We start from the raw sequence: 18,471 nt of genomic DNA on the forward strand, positions 1-18,471 counted from the left end.
CCATTATGGCGTCCCCCATAGCATCATCACTGACAACGGCACCAATTTCATGGCCGATGAGGTAAAACTCTGGTGCAGCAAAATGGGCATCAAGCTCGATTACGCTTCAGTCTATCACCCACAAACCAACGCCCAAGTTGAGCGAGAAAACGGTCTTATAATGAGTGGCATTAAACCTAGATTAGTGTGTTCCTTAACGGAGTCTAACATGGACTGGGTAGAGGAGCTCGACTCCGTACTCTGGGGGCTGCGGACCGCGCCGAATTGTAGTACCGGATATACACCCTTCTTTATGGTGTATGGCACAGAGGTAGTCTTGCCCTGTCACATAATTCATGACTCACCTTGAGTGCGCATGTACGAAGAAAGAGAAGCCGAGCTCGATCGGCAGGACAGTCTGGACACCCTGGAGGAGGAGCGCGACGTAGCAAAAGCCCATTCCGCATTTTATCAGCAACAGGCTCACATGTACCAAAGCAGAGAAGTACGGGCCAAAACATATAACGTTGGCAAACTAGTTCTACGCCTGCCGAATAAGACAAAGAACAAGCTCGAGCCCAAATGGGAAGGTCCCTTCATTATTGACCAAGTTCTGACTGGTGGAGCGTACCGACTGCGGGATGCATCGACTAATCGACTCGAGCCGAATCCATGGAACGCGGCCAGGCTCCGAAGATTCTACGCCTAGCGCTGGACTCTATGTTCGTCCCCTTCCTCTGTCCATTTTTTGCATATACATTATCTGTCTTGTTTTTCTTTCTTCCTTTCTTTTATTCTTTCTCTAGGCCTTCAAGGGCCAACTTGTGCCTCACTTGCAAATATAGATGCGCTAGCCGCGCTCATCATACCTGGGGGCTTCTTTCACAGAAGCTTAATTATTTATCTTTGCCTCAGGCCCCGCACATGTGTTATGCTTCTGCATGTACCTTTTTTCGCCATTAGATGCATCGATATGACTTATGTTTTGGCCAAGCTAGGTTGCCTGGCTCTTGTATTTATGCCCTACGTCCCCGTTAATTCAGCTAGGTCATAAGGGGAGCACCTCTGCGATTGTTACTGCCGGGTCAGCCGGATGTGTACCTCAGACTGGGTGAAGCCGAAAGCTAGCGTTCTTAAGGGAATATTTGGTTGGTGAACAAAAGATGATTTTTATTTATTGTCCATATCTGCCCCTAGATGTTTTTCCTGTGTTTCCTATCGCAGTCTGGACATGCACTTTAGGGCATGCTTACCTAGGGAAAGGAACCCTTAACGGAACTATTCTCCCTGGAAGATGTTTCTTACTACCCATGTAATAGAACATAACTAGTTGGGAACTTGTCTGTTCAAGCACTAATGACCCCTACGCCTGGTCTCCACGCATACCCCGGTTCTTATATAACTGAGTGGGTATTCGGATACACTCCGGACTATCGGGTCCCGAGGTTGAAGCAAAAAGGTCCACCAAGACAAATGATCTACAATCCGGCTGGAAGACATTATACATGTCACTTTAATTACATAGTCATGTAGACTGACTAAATTCCTCTTCTATACCATCCAACAGGCGGTCTAGCCTACAATCCTGTTGGGAATACTTTGCGGCTAATTCTACTTGCCCATAAACTAACCTAACGGGGATCTCTTTTCCGTCGGGTCCCACAGGTCCGACCTCGGCCATGTGATTTGGGTCAGCCTTGGTATACCGCGTCTTCACCATGGCCCAGGCTTCTCTGGCACCTTGACGGCAGGCCGATATCTTCCATAATCGGAAGCACCGCCGTGCTCCCTTGAGCTTCTCCGTAAGCCATGCAACGCCTTCTGGCAGGGAGACGGATGGCCACAATGCCTGGGCAACACCTTGCATCACCTGTCGAACTTGTTCATGCAGATGTGAGAGCTCGGATAGAAGATCACCCGCAGACCCGGGCATTTCCTCTGCGGGACGACCCGTCAGCATACCTACAAACATAACGCTGTTAGTCGGCTTCTTCGCCGAACTCCTTCAAATGGATTCGTTCAAGCACTCATGGAAAATGCCGCGCCGAAGCCGCTTATTCTCCTTCTCGGAATCTAAAAGCTGGGCTTGAACGTCTTTTAGTTCCACGCTCAGCTTGATATTGGCGTCTTGGAGATTGTTTTCTCCCGCCTAACCTCAGTCAACACGCGTTTGCCAGCCTCTAGCTGTCACACAACATGCTGTTCCTCCAGATTTTCTCTGGATTCATCTGCAACATCTACTGTTAGATCTGCAGCCACGCGGCACACTATATGGTAACCATCATTCTTTAAAGTAAATGTTACCAGCGGGAGACTTTTTCGGTTCCTGCAATGCGGCAACATCGGCCCGCAATTGGGTCTTGCATTCCTCCAGCTCCTGTGACAGCCTAGTATTCTTCTCTGAAAGAACCTGCACAATAAAGATGATCCTTAAATCAGTTATGCTAACTGTTTCAAGTCTCAGGGGCTACTGATACATATAATCATTAGATTTACTTACCCATACATCCTTTACATACTAATCCGTGGCTTTGGCTAGACCACCTTGAGCAGCACGGAGGTACGCCTCTCCAGAATTGAAGGCATCAAATGCCTCTGGTGAGAAACAAGCATCACGGAGTACGGCCCGGCGGCGCCTATGATTCATGGCGCTTTCCACTTCTGAGTTTGTAGCGGATAATGTATCTGCATCCTCTGTAGGGGAATTATCCGGCGCCCGCCCCATATCGGCTTCTGCCTCTGTGTCCGGTCCTGGCGCCCGACTGGTGGAAGCGTTATTAGCAACATTGCCGGACATATTACGGCGAGCATTTTTTCTGTTAAAGAAATACGGCGTCATTACATTTCGAGAAAGACAACAACCATGGAGCGGGGTTTTTTATACCTTTGCGCCGGCGTCTCCGTCCCGACCGCCTTCCTTTTTGGCCTACCCGGCCTCGGTGCCTCTTGTTGGCGAGTTGCCGCGTGTTCGGCAGGGCGTCCCGAATGTCTTCCCTGTAAAAATGCCATATGTATATGGTAGGTGAAGTGTCTAAAAGGGGATCCTAGTTTTTGGAGTTGGGATTTTTGGTTTCTTACGTGCGATGCAGGAAGCAGTCTGGGATAGTCGGCTGTAATGGCCACCTTGGCATCATCACAGCTTAATTGATAAAACTACTGGTCTATCAGCTCCACGAATATAACCAGATCTTCTTCAAGTCCGGATTCGAGGGCCCGGTCAGGGTCCTTCTGGTTGTGGAGAAGGGCTGCTGACCTCCTTTATCGCTTTTCGCAGTTCCTGCCGCAAAGTGGCAAGGTGAATACTTACGACAAAGAATGCGGGAAAAATGGGAGTAAGGAGATATCACTTACCCAGCTTGGAGGATTGTACATGGAGAATCCATCCCGTGGCTTGATGCGGATGAACTCCTCTTCCTCTCCCTGGAACAAGTCAGACAGAATTTTTGCTAAAGCGACAGCATTGTCCGGACCATTACGCCCGTAGCGGGTGGCATCATCTGCCCCGTTAAAACACCATAAGGGGTGCCCATGATATTGAAGTGGTTGCACTCCCCGCATTATGCAAATCGACATAACTTCAATTACTGTCAATCCTAATTGAGCCAGTGCTTTAATCCGATTCATCAGATAGAGGACTTCTCCATTGTCTTCCACCCGGGGGCTCCGTGGGCGCCAACTCCATCGTTTCTTCAAAGGAGGATTGCTAAACTCAGGAAGACCCCGCCGAACAGGGTCCGGAAGGGGAACGTCCTCCATATAAAACCATTCTGAAGGCCAGTCTTCGGACGATTTCTTCGGGGTACCGGACAGGTATCCGGTACCGGTGATGTGCCATATTTCAGCTCCGCCCACTTGATAAAGTGACCCCCTCTGTGTGCGAGGGACGAGGCAAAATAGCCTTTTCCACAGCTCGAAGTGAGCCTCGCAGCCCAGGAACAACTCGCAGAGAGCAACATAGCCGGCGATATGTAGAATGGAGGCAGGGGTGAAATTGTGTAATTGGAGGCCTTAGAACTCCAGGAGCCCGCGGAGGAAAGATGAATTGGAAATACGAGTCCCCTTAATAAATAAGGAACAAGGCAAACCCGCTCCCCCATAGAGGGACATGGAAAGCTCTCCGCTTGCTCCCCGCCATTGTAGGTGGCAAGCCCGGCTCGAACGGCCACCATATACGTCGGAGGGAGAAATCCCTTAGTCTGCAGTTCGACTAATCGACTGTGCGGGACTGAACACCTCTCCCAATCGTCGGGCTTAGGGCTACGAGGGCGGGAGGAGGAGCTGCGGGGGTCGGCCATGCTGGAATGGATCTTTCCGAAACGCGCTCTGATGGATTCTCGCTGGGGGAGGATGGTATGGATCGGATCTAAGAATCCCCATCCCTTTAATAGGCAATTTATTTATTTGGCTAGCGGCGCGAATGTAAAAACGCCCTGGCGCCTCATATTCATTCGACGCGTGGGAGATAGCCCTTATTGGGCACAGAAGCCCAGAGGTCCAAACATTTATGGGTTCGGACACTGCTTTACAAACGTTCGAAATATGGAGAAGAACCCGCCTTGCAATGCCGAAGACAACACTGCGCGCCGGACTCATCGTCATTGAAGCCTGGTTCGGGGGCTACTGAGGGAGTCCTGGATTAGGGGGTATCCGGACAGCCGGATTATATCCTTTGGCCGGACTATTGGACTATGAAGATACAAGATTGAAAACTTCGTCTCGTGTCCGGATGGAACTCTACTTGGCGTGGAAGGTAAGCTAGGCAGTACGGATATGGATATCTCCTCCTTTGTAACCGACCTTGTGTAACCCTATCCCCCTCCGGTGTCTATATAAACCGGAGGGTTTAGTCCGTAGGACAACATACAATCATACCATAGGCTAGCTTCTAGGGTTTAGCCTCTCCGATCTCGTGGTAGATCAACTCTTGTAATAATCATATCATCAAGAATAAATCAAGCAGGACATAGGGTTTTACCTCCATCAAGAGGGCCCGAACCTGGGTAAAACATCGTGTCCCCTGCCTCCTGTTACCATCTACCTTAGACGCACAGTTCGGGACCCCTACCCGCGATCCACTGGTTTTGACACCGACAGTGGGTTTAGCATCATCTAGGGATTTATTTCTTTTAATCCCACTTTTATCAATTTCACCATCAACATCTAAATACTCCGAATTTTGAGAACGCCTTCTAGGTAAAGGTGGATCATATTCAGTCCCATCATTATCAAGATTCATATTGCAAAACAAAGATTTAATAGGGGACACATCAATAACTTTTAGATCTTCATCTTTATTTTCATAGGAATCCGGTTTAGCGGCCATCTTATTTACTAAGGTAGCTTGCATATCCGAAATTTCAGTAGTTAATTTTTCAAGACGAGCAATTTGGGATCTTATACCATCAAATTCTTTAGACATATCATCGAACTCTTTATTCATATAACTCATAAAACCTTTTTGTTCCTTAATCTCATTTCTAAAGAAATTATTATGCTCAAATTGCAAAACCATAAATTTCCTGACATTGTTTTCGATGTCCTCTAACCTTTTAAGGTGAAGATCACCGAATCTAGGAAGAGCCATCGCGACAAACAAGCAATCCAACACACGAGCAAACAAAAAGCAAACGGGCAAAAGAGGCAAAAAGAGAAAGAGATGGAGGAAGGAGAGAGAGAGAGGGCGAATAAAATGGCAAGGGTGAAGTGGGGGAGAGGAAAACGAGAGGCAAATGGCAAATAATGTAATGCGGGAGATACGGATTGTGATGGGTACTTGGTATGTTGACTTTTGCGCAGACTCCCCGGCAACGGCGCCAGAAATTCTTCTTGCTACCTCTTGAGCACTGTGTTGGATTTCCCCGAAGAAAAGAGGATGATGCAGCAAAGTAGCGTAAGTATTTCCCTAAGTTTTTGAGAACCAAGGTATCAATCTAGTAGGTGGCTACGCGCGAGTCCCTTGTACCTACACAAAAACAATAGCTCAATGCAACCAACGTGCTTAGGGGTTGTCAATCCCTTCATGATCACTTATGAAAGTGAGATCTGATAGAGATGATAAATAATATTTTTGGTATTTTTGGTATAGAGATGCAATGTAAAAAGTAAAAGCAAAGTAAAAGCAAAGCAATAATAAAGTGATGGAGATTGATATGATCAGAAAGAGACCCGGGGGCCATAGGTTGCACTAGTGGCTTCTCTCAAGAGCATAAGTATTCTACGGTGGGTGAACAAATTACTGTTGAGCAATTGATAGAATTGAGCATAGTTATGAGAATATCTAGGTATGATCATGTATATAGGCATCACGTCTGAGACATGTAGACCGACTCCTGCCTGCATCTACTACTATTACTCCACTCATCGACCGCTATCCAGCATGCATCTAGAGTATTAAGTTAAAAACAGAGTAACGCCTTAAGCAAGATGACATGATGTAGAGGGATAGTTTCATGCAATATGATAAAAAAACCCATCTTGTTATCCTCGATGGCAACAATACAATACGTGTCTTGCTGCCCCTTCTGTCACTCGGAAAGGACACCACAAGATTGAACCCAAAGCTAAGCACTTCTCCCATGGCAAGAACAACCAATCTAGTAGGCCAAAGCAGATAATTCAAAGAGACTTGCAAAGATAACCAATCATACATAAAAGAATTCAGAGAAGATACAAATATTATTCATAGATAGACTTGATCATAAACCCACAATTCATCGGTCTCAACAAACACACCGCAAAAAGAAGATTACATCAAATAGATCTCCACGAGAGAGGGGAGAACATTGTATTGAGATCCAAAAAGAGAGAAGAAGCCATCTAGCTACTAACTATGGACCCATAGGTCTGAAATAAACTACCCACACGTCATCAAAGGGGCTTGGATGATGATGTAGAAGCCCTCCGTGATTGATGCCCCTTCCGGCGGAGCTCCGGAACAGGCCCCAAGATGCGATCTTGTGCATACAGAAAGTTGCGGCGGTGGAATTAGTTTTTTAGCTCCGTCCCCGATAGTTTGGGGGTACGTAGGTATATATAGGAGGAAGAAGTACGTCGGTGGAGCTTCGAGGGGCCCACGAGGCAGGGGGCGCGCCCTAGGGGGGTCGCCCTCCACCCTCGTGACCGCCTCATTGCTTTCTTGACGGAGGGTCCAAGTCTCCTGGATCTTATCTGATGAGAAAATCACGTTTCCGAAGGTTTCATTCCATTTGGACTCCGTTTGATATTCTGTTTCTCCGAAACACTGAAATAGGCAAAAAACAGCAATTCTGGGCTGGGCCTCCAGTTAATAGGTTAGTCCCAAAAATAATATAAAAGTGGATAATAAAGCCCAATAATGTCCAAAACAGTGGATAATATAGCATGGAGCAATACAAAATTATAGATACATTGGAGACGTATCAGCGAGACAGAGGCCAGGTCCCACCTGTCAGCCTCACTCCCACACGCGCCCCCAACGGGCCCACATGTCATTCTCTCGCCCCTATTTTTAAACCCAATCGGGCAGCTTGCCTATTTTGGATCTTTCCAGATCGGCCCTTTTCCTTATCTGGCAAATCCAGATCGGGACATGGCCATTTTGGGTATTTTCCCTTTTCTGCTTATTTCCTTTTTAGGCAGTTAGGCATTTTTAGCATTTGTGGGGATTTTTGTATAGGGACCCCAACATATTATATATGTTTTTGGGGTAGAAAAATCCCACCAATCCAGTGGTAGATTTTGTTTTTGCATTTGAGAAATTTCATGATCATGGCATTTTACATCATGAGGCTGTTTTGTCATTTTTGTGAGATTTATTTCAATAATGCTATTTAAGTGTTTGTCACATGGTTAGCTTCATTTTCTTGCCTACTACATGCTAGTATTTATGCCATGTCCTTTTGTGCACTATGATGAGTGAAACAAGCATGCCAAGATGCCTTCTTAATGCTGTTTATGCCATGCTTAGTTTTCTGCTAAGTCTGAATCTGTTAACGAAACTTGCTATGTTTAAATGGATGCCACCATATGTTCTGTGCCTTTTTGGCTCTTGATCAGTAAGGTTTGTTCTATGCATTTAGTAGATTCATGCCATGCCTTGTATTGCTATGATAAGTTCCTGTAGCATGTTGTTTGCTTGCTCTAAACATTGCTTCCTGATGTTAATTCCTGACATGTTAGTATTTTCACTAAGTCTGTGAAGTTGATATCTTTTGCACTTTTCCCATGCTTGTTTGAACCTGCTCTTGTGTGATTTAGCCATAGCTCAGTGTTCATCTTTTGTCAAGCATCTTGATTAGATCACTGCCATGTGCTTGGTTGATATGTTGGAGTGCAGTAGCTTAGTTTCTTGTTGCATTGTAGAGGGCATCGTGTTGTTAATCGCAGAATTGAGCCATTCTTGTTTTGCTTGCCATTTGCAAACCGTGCATCCGATTCCGGTGATCTTTATATCGATTTCTACTGAAATCATCTCATTTTTCCAGCGGCACACTTGGTTTGCCAAGTTGATGCCTGGTTCAATCTTTCCCTTCTGGAGCACGCATATGCATTGCATATCACATCCCGCATGGCATGCCATGTTTTGCATCATGTAGCTTGCGCAGTGCACCGTGATTGATTGTTGGTCCTTTGCTTGTGTTCTTGCTTTGGGTAGAGCTGGGAGACGAGTATGTGATCGAGGAACCCGTTGAGTACGCTAACGAGGATCAAGCTTTCGTCAACTCTGAGAATTTTGTAGGCAAGATGACCATACCCTCGAAATCACTTCTATCTTTGCTTGCTAGTTGTTTGCTCTATTGCTATGCCGCGATACCTACCACTTGCTTTATCATGCCTCCCATATTGCCATGTCAGGCCTCTAACCCACCTTTCCTAGCAAACCGTTGTTGCTAGTTGCAGGGGAAGATGGAGTTTGTTCGTTGTTGGAACATGGTTATTGTTGGGATATCATTATTATATCTTGTTTACTTTAATGCATCTATATACTTGGTAAAGGGTGGAAGGCTCGGCCTTATGACCGGTGTTTTGTTCCACTCTTGCCGCCCTTGTTTGCGTCATACCGGTGTTATGTTCCTTGATTTTTGCGTTCCTTACGCGGTTGGGTGTTAAGGGAACCCCTTGACAGTTCGCTTTGAATAAAACTCCTCCAACAAGGCCCAACCTTGGTTTTACCATTTGCCTACCTACCAGCATTGTGACGCCCGGATAATTAAGTTACAGTAATTTCCTGCTAATGATGCCATGTCATCATGATTACTATTGTTAAACTCGCGTTGGTTTGAATCCGGTCCAAATTCAAATTTAAATTAAAGTCAAGTTTCAAAATTATCAAACGTGCAAACAAAAATGTTCAAGTTGTTGTAAATAATCATTTGGTAATATTAGTGGGAAATCAACTTTTTCAAAATGGCTAAATGCTCTAAAAATTAATAAAACAGAAAAGTTAAAAAAAGGAAAATAGAAAAGAGAAATCAAAAAAAGGGAGAACCCCCCCCCCCTCACTGGGCTCCGGCCCAGTAGGCCACCGGCCGAACTAGGCAGAGGCCAACCGGCCAGCCCACCCCCGCTCCCTTATCCACCCCACTCCCTCCTTAAACCCTAACCACCCCCACTCCCCTCATTCCCCCACCCTCTCTCGCCCCCCTTGCTCGATCTGGACACTCGCTCGCGCCCAGGGGGCCGGACCTCGCTGCACCCGACCCCGGCACGTCGAGGCCGCTTGCCGTCTCCGGCGCCACCCGCCACCTCGCCTGGAGTCGCCCCGTCGCCCTGGAGTCGCCACGCCGTCGCTGTGCGCCACCATCGTCGCCCGAGGATCTCGCCGGAGCTCCTCCGCCTCGACTTCCTAGTCTCCTCCCCACGGGTCGCCCCCAAGCCTCGCCGCCCCGCTGCCACTTACCCTACGGCCCCGCCGTGAGCGCCCTCCTCCTCTCCCCTCTTCCACTGTCACGGCGCACCCGAGGACGTGCCCGCTCGCCGCGGTCCTGCCTCGCCCGCGCCCCCATCGCCCCTGCTCGCGCGCGTGGCCACCCCGCTGCTGCGCCACGACCCCCTGCACCGTGCTAGCCTCCTCCCGTGCTCGCCGCTGCCGTCCGCCCCGCGCCCTCGCCCACCAGCCCCGCAGCCGCCTTGCTCCGCCGCCAGCGCCCGCAGCCCTGCTCCGGCACCCCGCGACCGCTTCTCCGCCCGGCCACGGCCACCGCGCGCCCGCGCTCGCGCCCGCACCCTCACCGCCTGGCCGTGCGCCTGCGCCGCGCCCCTTGTCCCCGCATCGTCGCGTGCTCACCCGCGCCTCCCCACTGCCCGCCGCCGCCTGCCTCCGCCCCCGCTGCCGCGTCGGCCTGCAGTGGCCTCTCCCCGCCTCCTGCCGCTGCTCCCCTTCCCCGGCGGCTGCGACCGCTTGCTGCGATGGCCGCGGGCGCCACGCCGCTGCCGCGCCCAACTCCGGCGCCCCGCCGTGCCTCGGCGGCCGTCGCGTGCCCGTAATTGCTTAACCCCGTGCCCGCTAGGCTCCCCCAGAGCCACTAACGAATGGGCCCTGCCCAGAACGGAAATAAAAAAAGAAAAAAAAGTAATTAAAATAATTAATGAATTAATTAAGTTAATTAGTCCTATTTCACTAATCTAATCAAAATGAATTAACCTAATCTTTCAGTTAACTATTTAACCATGTTTAATTAATCTGAGTCTATGACGAATGGGCCCCATGTGCCAGGGCTGACCTAGTCAACCTGTAGACCTGCTGACATCATGCTGATGTGACGCTGACCCAATAATTACCTTTTCTAATTAATTAAAATCTGTTAATTCCAAAATTGAATTAAAGCTTTAAAAATTAATATAGAATAAACTGTAGCTCGGATGGAAAAACTTTGTACATGAAAGTTGCTCAGAACGACGAGACGAACCCGGATACGCAGCCCGTTCGTCCGCCACTCATCCCTAGCATAGTGAACACGCAACTTTCCCCCCTCCGGTTCATCTGTCCGAAAACGCGAAACACCAGGGATACTTTCCCGGATGTTTCCCCCCTTCGCCGGTATCACCTCCTACCGCGTTAGGTCACACCCGGCACATCTTTTTGCCATGTTATGCTTTGTGGTGCCATGTTTGCTTTATATTACTATTTCTTCCCCCTCTTCTCTCCGGTAGACCCCGAGACCGATGCTACCCTTGTGATCGACTACGTTGACGATGACCCCCCTCCTTGCCAGTGCAACCAGGCAAGCAAACCCCCCTTGAGCATTCCGATATCGCCCATTTATTTCCCTCTCATGCTTGCATTAGAACTTCTACTGCTTTATGTATGATCCTACTCTGATGCATAGCCTGTTTTTGTTACCTGCTTCCATACCTTACCTGCTTATTCTAAACTGCTTAGTATAGGTTGGTTAGAGATCCATCAGTGACCCCACCTTGTCCCAGTTGCCTCGCTTTATGTTCGATGACTCGATCAATGTGATCGACGTCCAGGCCCCGACACCGCACATCACCCCCCTAGTTGTACGACTCTGCAGAGTTACCATCGAGTGTCAAGGGTGGAACCTCTTACATCACTCCTGATGAGATCTCCATAGTGTAGCTATACGGTCAAGGTCATCGAGGGTGATTTCCTCCTTAACCACTTCCGTTACAGCTCTGTCGTGCAACCCATCAAACGTGAACCTCGAGGGTGGATCCTCTTATGTTCACCTTGATGACAACATCGAGTGGAATTCACCGGGGGGTGATTCCTCGGGTTTTCCTTCGGTGTTAGACACACAGTTACTATGGTTACTATGACTTTACACTGAACCATGATACTAAAGACGGGTCGACCCTGAGGGGTACCCGCGCGAGCTTAATAGCGAGTGATGTGGAGTCGGATTGACCTGGAAGGTGCTCGCGAGATACTTACGAGGCGTGGCCGGGCATTCTTAGCCCTTGCCGCAAGTACTCGAGACGGGGCGACGGGGTCACATCGATCGTGAGTCTCTACTCGTTACCGCGTGTTCCTAATCCACCATGATTTGGATATTTGATCCGAAGGGCCTCTGGCCTGATAGCACTAACCATCACGTGGGCGTAGTATGAGCGTTATGCGTCGTATACATCAGCCGAAGCTTAATAGACATCAGCGACTGAGTGGCGCGCACCGGGTTGGATTGTTAAGCACCTACCTTGTTGAAGGAGGTAGCTAGGTCTGCTCACCGGCCGTGTACGCAATGTGCAGGAGTTCCTGGGGAGATGGCCCATGACCCCTGGGGGCATAGGTTTAGTCTGGCGTGCTGGCGTCTCTATTAAGCCTAGGCCGGGTTGCGGCGTATTGTTTGCCCGAGGCCGGGCATGACCCAGGAAAGTGTGTCCGGACGGAGTTAATCGAGCGTGGTGGGTAAGTTGGTGCACCCCAGCAGGGAAGAAAACATCTATCGATAGCCTGTCCTACGGTAACGGACACTTGTAGTTGTATCCCGATCGATACAACTAGAACTGGATACTTGTGATGAGAAATGGATTGTGATGAGAAATGGATGGTGATGAGAAATGGATAGTATGGCTCTGGGATTGCTTTCTCTGGCCGAGGTTGATAACACTTCTACTACTTTACTTTATGCTACTCTACTCCCTCCTGTTTCTGCAAGATGGTGGTTTCCAAAAGATGCTAGTCTTCGATAGGCTAGGCTTTCCCCTTCCCTTCTGGCATTCTGTAGTTTAGTCCACAGATACAACCTATTCATTTGATACAGATGCATACTTAGTTTAGATCTGATGTAAGTCTTGCGAGTACTTTGGATGAGTACTCACGGTTGCTTTGCTACTTCGTTTTCCCCCATACCCGATTGTTGCGACCAGATGACCGATCCCAGGAGCCAGACGACGCCACTGATGACAACTACTACCCGGAGGATGCCTACTACTACGTGAAGACCGCATACGACCAGGGGTAGTTAGGAGGCTCCCAGGCAGGAGGCCTTGCCTTTTCGATCGTTGTTGCTTTTGTGCTAGCCTTCTTAAGGCAAACTTGTTTAACATATGTCTGTACTCAGATATTATTGCTTCCGCTGACTCTTGTGTATTCGAGCTTATGTATTCGAGCCCTCGAGGCCCCTGGCTTGTAATATAAAGCTTGTATTATTTTAATTTGTGTCTAGGGTTGTGTTGTGATATCTTCCCATGAGTCATTGATCTTGATCGTACACATTTGCGTGTATGATTAGTGTACGGTCAAATCGGGGGCGTCACAAGTTGGTATCAGAGCCGATTGCCTGTAGGATCCCCCTTTCCAACTCCTTGGCCGAAGTTGAGTCTAGTCACTGAAAAACTTTTACTAACATGGCTGTGTGTCTTACGGGCCCACGTCGCCATTGGGTGGTATTAGGATCTTTTACTCCTCGTCTATACTCTGGGACTCTGATCTCTCTTCCTTTCGGGTTAAATTTTTACTAACTTGACATTAGGTTCTTGTAACCACTTCATCCCGGAGAGCCCTTCACCCCAGATGATCAACTGTTTCATCAGAAGACTCTGAATATACTCCTCGATGAGTCCCGGGACCCTGTGCCCACTTCTTCGTAGTTCCCTACCACTGATATATCCTTATGGATAACTACAAACACTTGTCATTCATACAATCATTCCTTGTTGCTCTTGTTATTACAAGATGCCTTGAACTGCTTTCCTTTGTTCCGAGAATCCTTTGAGCTTACTGCCTTGCAGTTCCTTGTCATCTGAATACCCCTATGGATAACCTTGTGCACCTATCGAGTACCCGCTATCCTCAGTTGACTCATGTACTTCACAAATGTCAGGACCCCGATTCCAAGTCACATCGATCTAGCCGGTAACACCTCATATGACTTTGCAGCCTCACGCACGGTATCCCCACGGGTGTCGCCTTACCATGGCCCGGGACCGTTTGCGCCTTTTGGCTCACGTAGGAACGAAGTGAAACACATGACGGCCAGTCAAGTGTCCTGAGCAGTAGTGCAGGGCTAGCAGGACTCCGGTGAACCGGGCTGTAGTGGACTACTAGGGCTCAAGGAGAACTAGACTACATTTCCCCATAAGAGAGGCTGCCAAGGATAAACAACTACATTGTCGGATCCCACACATACCAAGCATTTCAATCATACACACAATATGCTCGATATGTGCAAATACAACATGGCATCACAACAAAACTCTACAACTCAAGTACTTTATTTAAAGGCTCCGAAGAGCCATACATAACATGTTCATACAGGTAGGGGTCACATGACCCGACACTCAAGTCATACAAGCATACAAGCACATGCGGAAGCAAATAGTCTGAGTACAGACACTAGAAAGAAAGAAGGCTTGGCGAAGCTTGTCTATCTACATAGAGCCCTCCATGGCCAGAATCACCACCTGGGTGGCAAGTTACTCTTCGACGTCGAGGTCTACATAAAACCCATCGGAGGGGGCGGTGTTGTCGTTTGAAAACAGTAATTAAAGCAACATGAGTACAAAGGTACTCAGCAAGTCTTACAACAGAACCTACTATACATGCTCATTCTCAAGAAGGTGGTGGAGTTATTGCAACAAGCCAGCTTTGACTCTTGGCTAAGCTATCCTACAAGACACCACTTTAAAATAGTTATTGCACACGAGTCGACTAATCAGCAACACAATACTCCACCGGGGATCCTCCCTCGTCATCCTACGAGGGGGCCATCCTCGGTACTCACACTTATCTTGAGTCTTTTACTAGTAACCATTAACTTGTCTATAAACTGTATAGGCAACCAAGTAGTCCTTTATCGTAGACACGGCTATTTGAATAGATGATGTTAACCCTGCAGGGGTGTACTTCTTCATACACGCTCTCACCACTTACCGTCGTTCACACAACACGTACTCGACAACCTTCAAGCGGAAGCCCAACGAGGGTGTCGGCCACGGCCTACCTAAACACTCAAGTCTCTAGTCCAGGTTTATCGCCTATCCAGGTTCCATCCGCAGGGAGTCCGACCGAGGTTTCCACATATGGCCCCGAACGATGTGAACAGGGTTACCGAGACACCAAAAAAGTGACTCGGTACACCGTGCCACGGTGTATCTACCGCATCATGGCCCACCCCTAGGGTCAGCGGTAAGCACAGCCGCCAACACATAACCTACAAACATCAGAAACTAGTTGCAACTCCTGGACAGAGTACTAGGGTGATTAAGAAGCCGAGAGGGTCAATTAAGGATCCCAATGCATGGTAGTAACTGATTCTTAAATCACACATACAGATCTCAGTTCTTAGGGATGGCCTCAATGAAACAACCCATCATGTACTCCTACATGGCCTCTCATCGATACCTTTACCAAATCATGTTCAACACATCCCTCACATTACCGACATAATCATTTCACTCTAGCCCATCAGTCAGATGAACCAGACCTGACACAACTCTAAGCATAGCAAGCATAGCAAGGTAGGAAACACATACATGGCTCAATAAACTCCTACACATGCTAGTGGGTTTCATCTAGTTACTGTGGCAATGACAGGTCATGCAGAGGATAAGGGTTCAACTACCGCAGCACACAGCAGTTTGAAACGTTGTTGTCTTAATGCAGTAAGTGAGAGCAGAAGCGGGAACATGGTATTGTATCGATATGATCAATGGGGCTGCTTGCCTGATGGAGTAGTAGTAGGGTACCGCCCTTCAGTTGGATACTCGGAGATATCCTCGGAGGCAGAACCTACCACGAAAGACACCACATAATACAATCATCACATGGCAATATGCAACAATATGATGCATGCTATGACATGGCAATATGATGTGTCCTGCCTAATGCAATGTGAAACAAGTTGAACTGGGTCCATTTGAATCAAAGATTCAAATGGAAGCTTATGTTATTAAGCATTATAAGTGTATTATCTTGTTTGTATTATCTTGTTCCACCTAAATAGCAAGGTTAAAGTGTTTTGTCATGCATGAAACCATTACAGATGGAAAGATTGAATTTTTCTGATCAAAATCCATATATAAATCTTTGCATTTGGAGTTATAGATTAAAAGTTATGAATTTTAGAAGTTTTGGTTATTTTCTGGAATTTCCTATATAAGAATAATTCCAGAAAAGGGTTTACTCCGTCAGCCTGGCGTTAGTGTGACGTCAGCGGGTCAAAGGCGCCAGCCCAGGTCAAACCTGACTGGTGAGCCCCATCTATCAGTGTCACAACTAACTAATAGTGTTAGTTAGCGTTTTGTTAGCACTAAACTAGGTTAGTTAGGCCCTGGGCCCAAATGTCAGTGAGTCAATCTGTTAACTAAACTAATTCTAATTAGACAGGGGCATGGCCCACACGTCAGTGACTCAGGGGATGTCAACCTGGGCCCACACGGGGTCAAACAGGGTCAATCTCGCTGGTGTTTAGCCGCCGGCGAGGCCAGACGCGGCGGAGCAACGCGGGATTCACCTACATGGCACCGTTCGGTGCACCGAGCACAACTACGGCACGCGGACGCTCGTCCGCATCCAACCAGGGTGGTGGCGCGGCTGGGGAGTGGCCGGAGTGGCGCCGGCGACGAGCTTGGCGGTGGCCGAAGCTCGGGTGCAGGTGGGGATGAGGCTGTGGTGCACAAATGAGCGCGGCGAGGTGCTACGGGGGCTCTACGCGATGAGGGGAGCGCGTTGGGCGCATGCCCGGGACCAAATGGTCACCGGAGCATCGCCGGCGACGAGTGCGGCTGGTGGCGCGTGCGGGTCAGCATGGTGCAGTCGCTACGGAGTGCAAAAGAGGAAACCGAGAGGATGGGGAGATGGCTGAGCTCACGGGGGTGACGACGAGGCAGTCAGCGAGGTTGAGGGCGAGCTGATGCGGTGGGGACGGCGAGGGGGATCTCTGGTGGCCGGAGTTGGGGAAGACGAGGTCGGGGCGATTCCAGGGCGGGCGAGCGCTCGGGGCTCGGCCTGCTCGACTTAGTCGATGATGGCGGAGCTCGTGGACACGACAGCGCGGCGCGGGGATGACGGAGGGCGCGGCTACGGCGATGGTGCGTCGGCAGAGGCGTCGGCCATGGTGGGAGAGGGCGAGGGAGAGGCGTTGGGGGTGAATGGAGGGGTCTGCGGGGTCGGGGCGACGACTTGGAGGTCGTTCGCAGCGTCGAGGCGGTGACCAGGTGAAGCAGAGGAGCAGGGAGGTGGCGTGGCGAGCTCGGGCGCGTGCGCCATGTCCCTCCTCTGCCTACTGGTAGAGGTAGGCGATGACTGGCACGGGCGAGCACAGTGCTGGGCCGGCCAGTGCGCCAGGTGGGCTATGCCAGGTAAGTTTCTTTCTCTCTCCTTTCTGTTTTTTATTTATTCTGTTTTGCGTTTTGAAATAGTAAAAATACTATTTCATTTAGAAAAACCCTGAAAATAATCAGAGGCACATTTGAAAATATTCTCAACAGCCTAAAATTACTTTAAGGATTATTTGGGCATTTAAATTATTTTATAGCATTTAAATGCCCAAATGCAAATACTATATGAATTAATCCAATGACCTTAGGATGTCCTAGAAAAATGTGCACCATTTTTTTCAAAGGTTTTAACCCAAAACAAAAAGGGTGGACTTTTTAGAAGGGCATTTATGGTTCATTGAAAAAGTTTTTAGTAAACCCTATTTGTTCCAGGGGGTGCTGGGGGTTCTGTCATCCCCATTTCAGTTTTCTAGAAATTTAAACATGATGCAACACTCTAATGCATGAACTAGCTAGGGTGTGACATCAAAAGTCTTCGCAGTACCATTCATTCTTGTGAAAATCCTCCACAGCCTATTGTTCTTGAATTTCTTACTTGCTTGCATTATGGTTAATACCATAAGTCTAGTAATCTTATTGTCAGCCTTTGTCATTATCATTTTGTGTCCGTTGATACAATATGTTGCGAATGCTCGCAATCCTCAATCAGATCCTAGAATTCATCCTTCCGGCACAGACGTCATTTTAACATGTGCTGAATCTCGATCAATCAAATCGCCATGGATTGTACCCCTAAGGCTATTCTACCTATCCATCCCTAATCAGAGCATTGCTTCTAATCCCTTGTCTTGGAATTCTTAATCCCTCTTGCAATTGAGCTTTGAGTTAGTCAGCTGTTTCTATAATTTGATCTCCTTGCATTCTTTCTTCGTCTGGTTAAATATTGATGCTCACATCAGATCCCTTGTGGACCACGAGACCCCTTTTTCGGATTTTATCCGACAACGTCCTTCATATTCAATAAGCTTGTGAGCCTTTCCTCAGATACATAATGCTTTTGGTAAATTGTATCCTTTGCTTTCTCAAGCATGCTCTACTACCGAGCTTGTGTTATTTATTCTTGGAATTTATGATATAGGTTCCTAAGATGCCCGATGGGTTGAACCTATGCCTTCCCTAATCAGTGTGAACTCGAAAGTTATGCGGGTTATACTCTACTGGCTTTTCGTCAGATAAAATTTCAATACTACATCTTCATCAAGAGCGAGAAGTAAAATGAAAGGTTATGCATTGTAGAAGTGGGAGACGACCCTGAACCTTTGTATTCAT

This window comes from Triticum urartu, chromosome 6A (assembly GCF_056163025.1).
Source record: "Triticum urartu cultivar PI428250 chromosome 6A, HENAU_Tu73, whole genome shotgun sequence".
Lineage (NCBI taxonomy): Eukaryota > Viridiplantae > Streptophyta > Magnoliopsida > Poales > Poaceae > Triticum > Triticum urartu.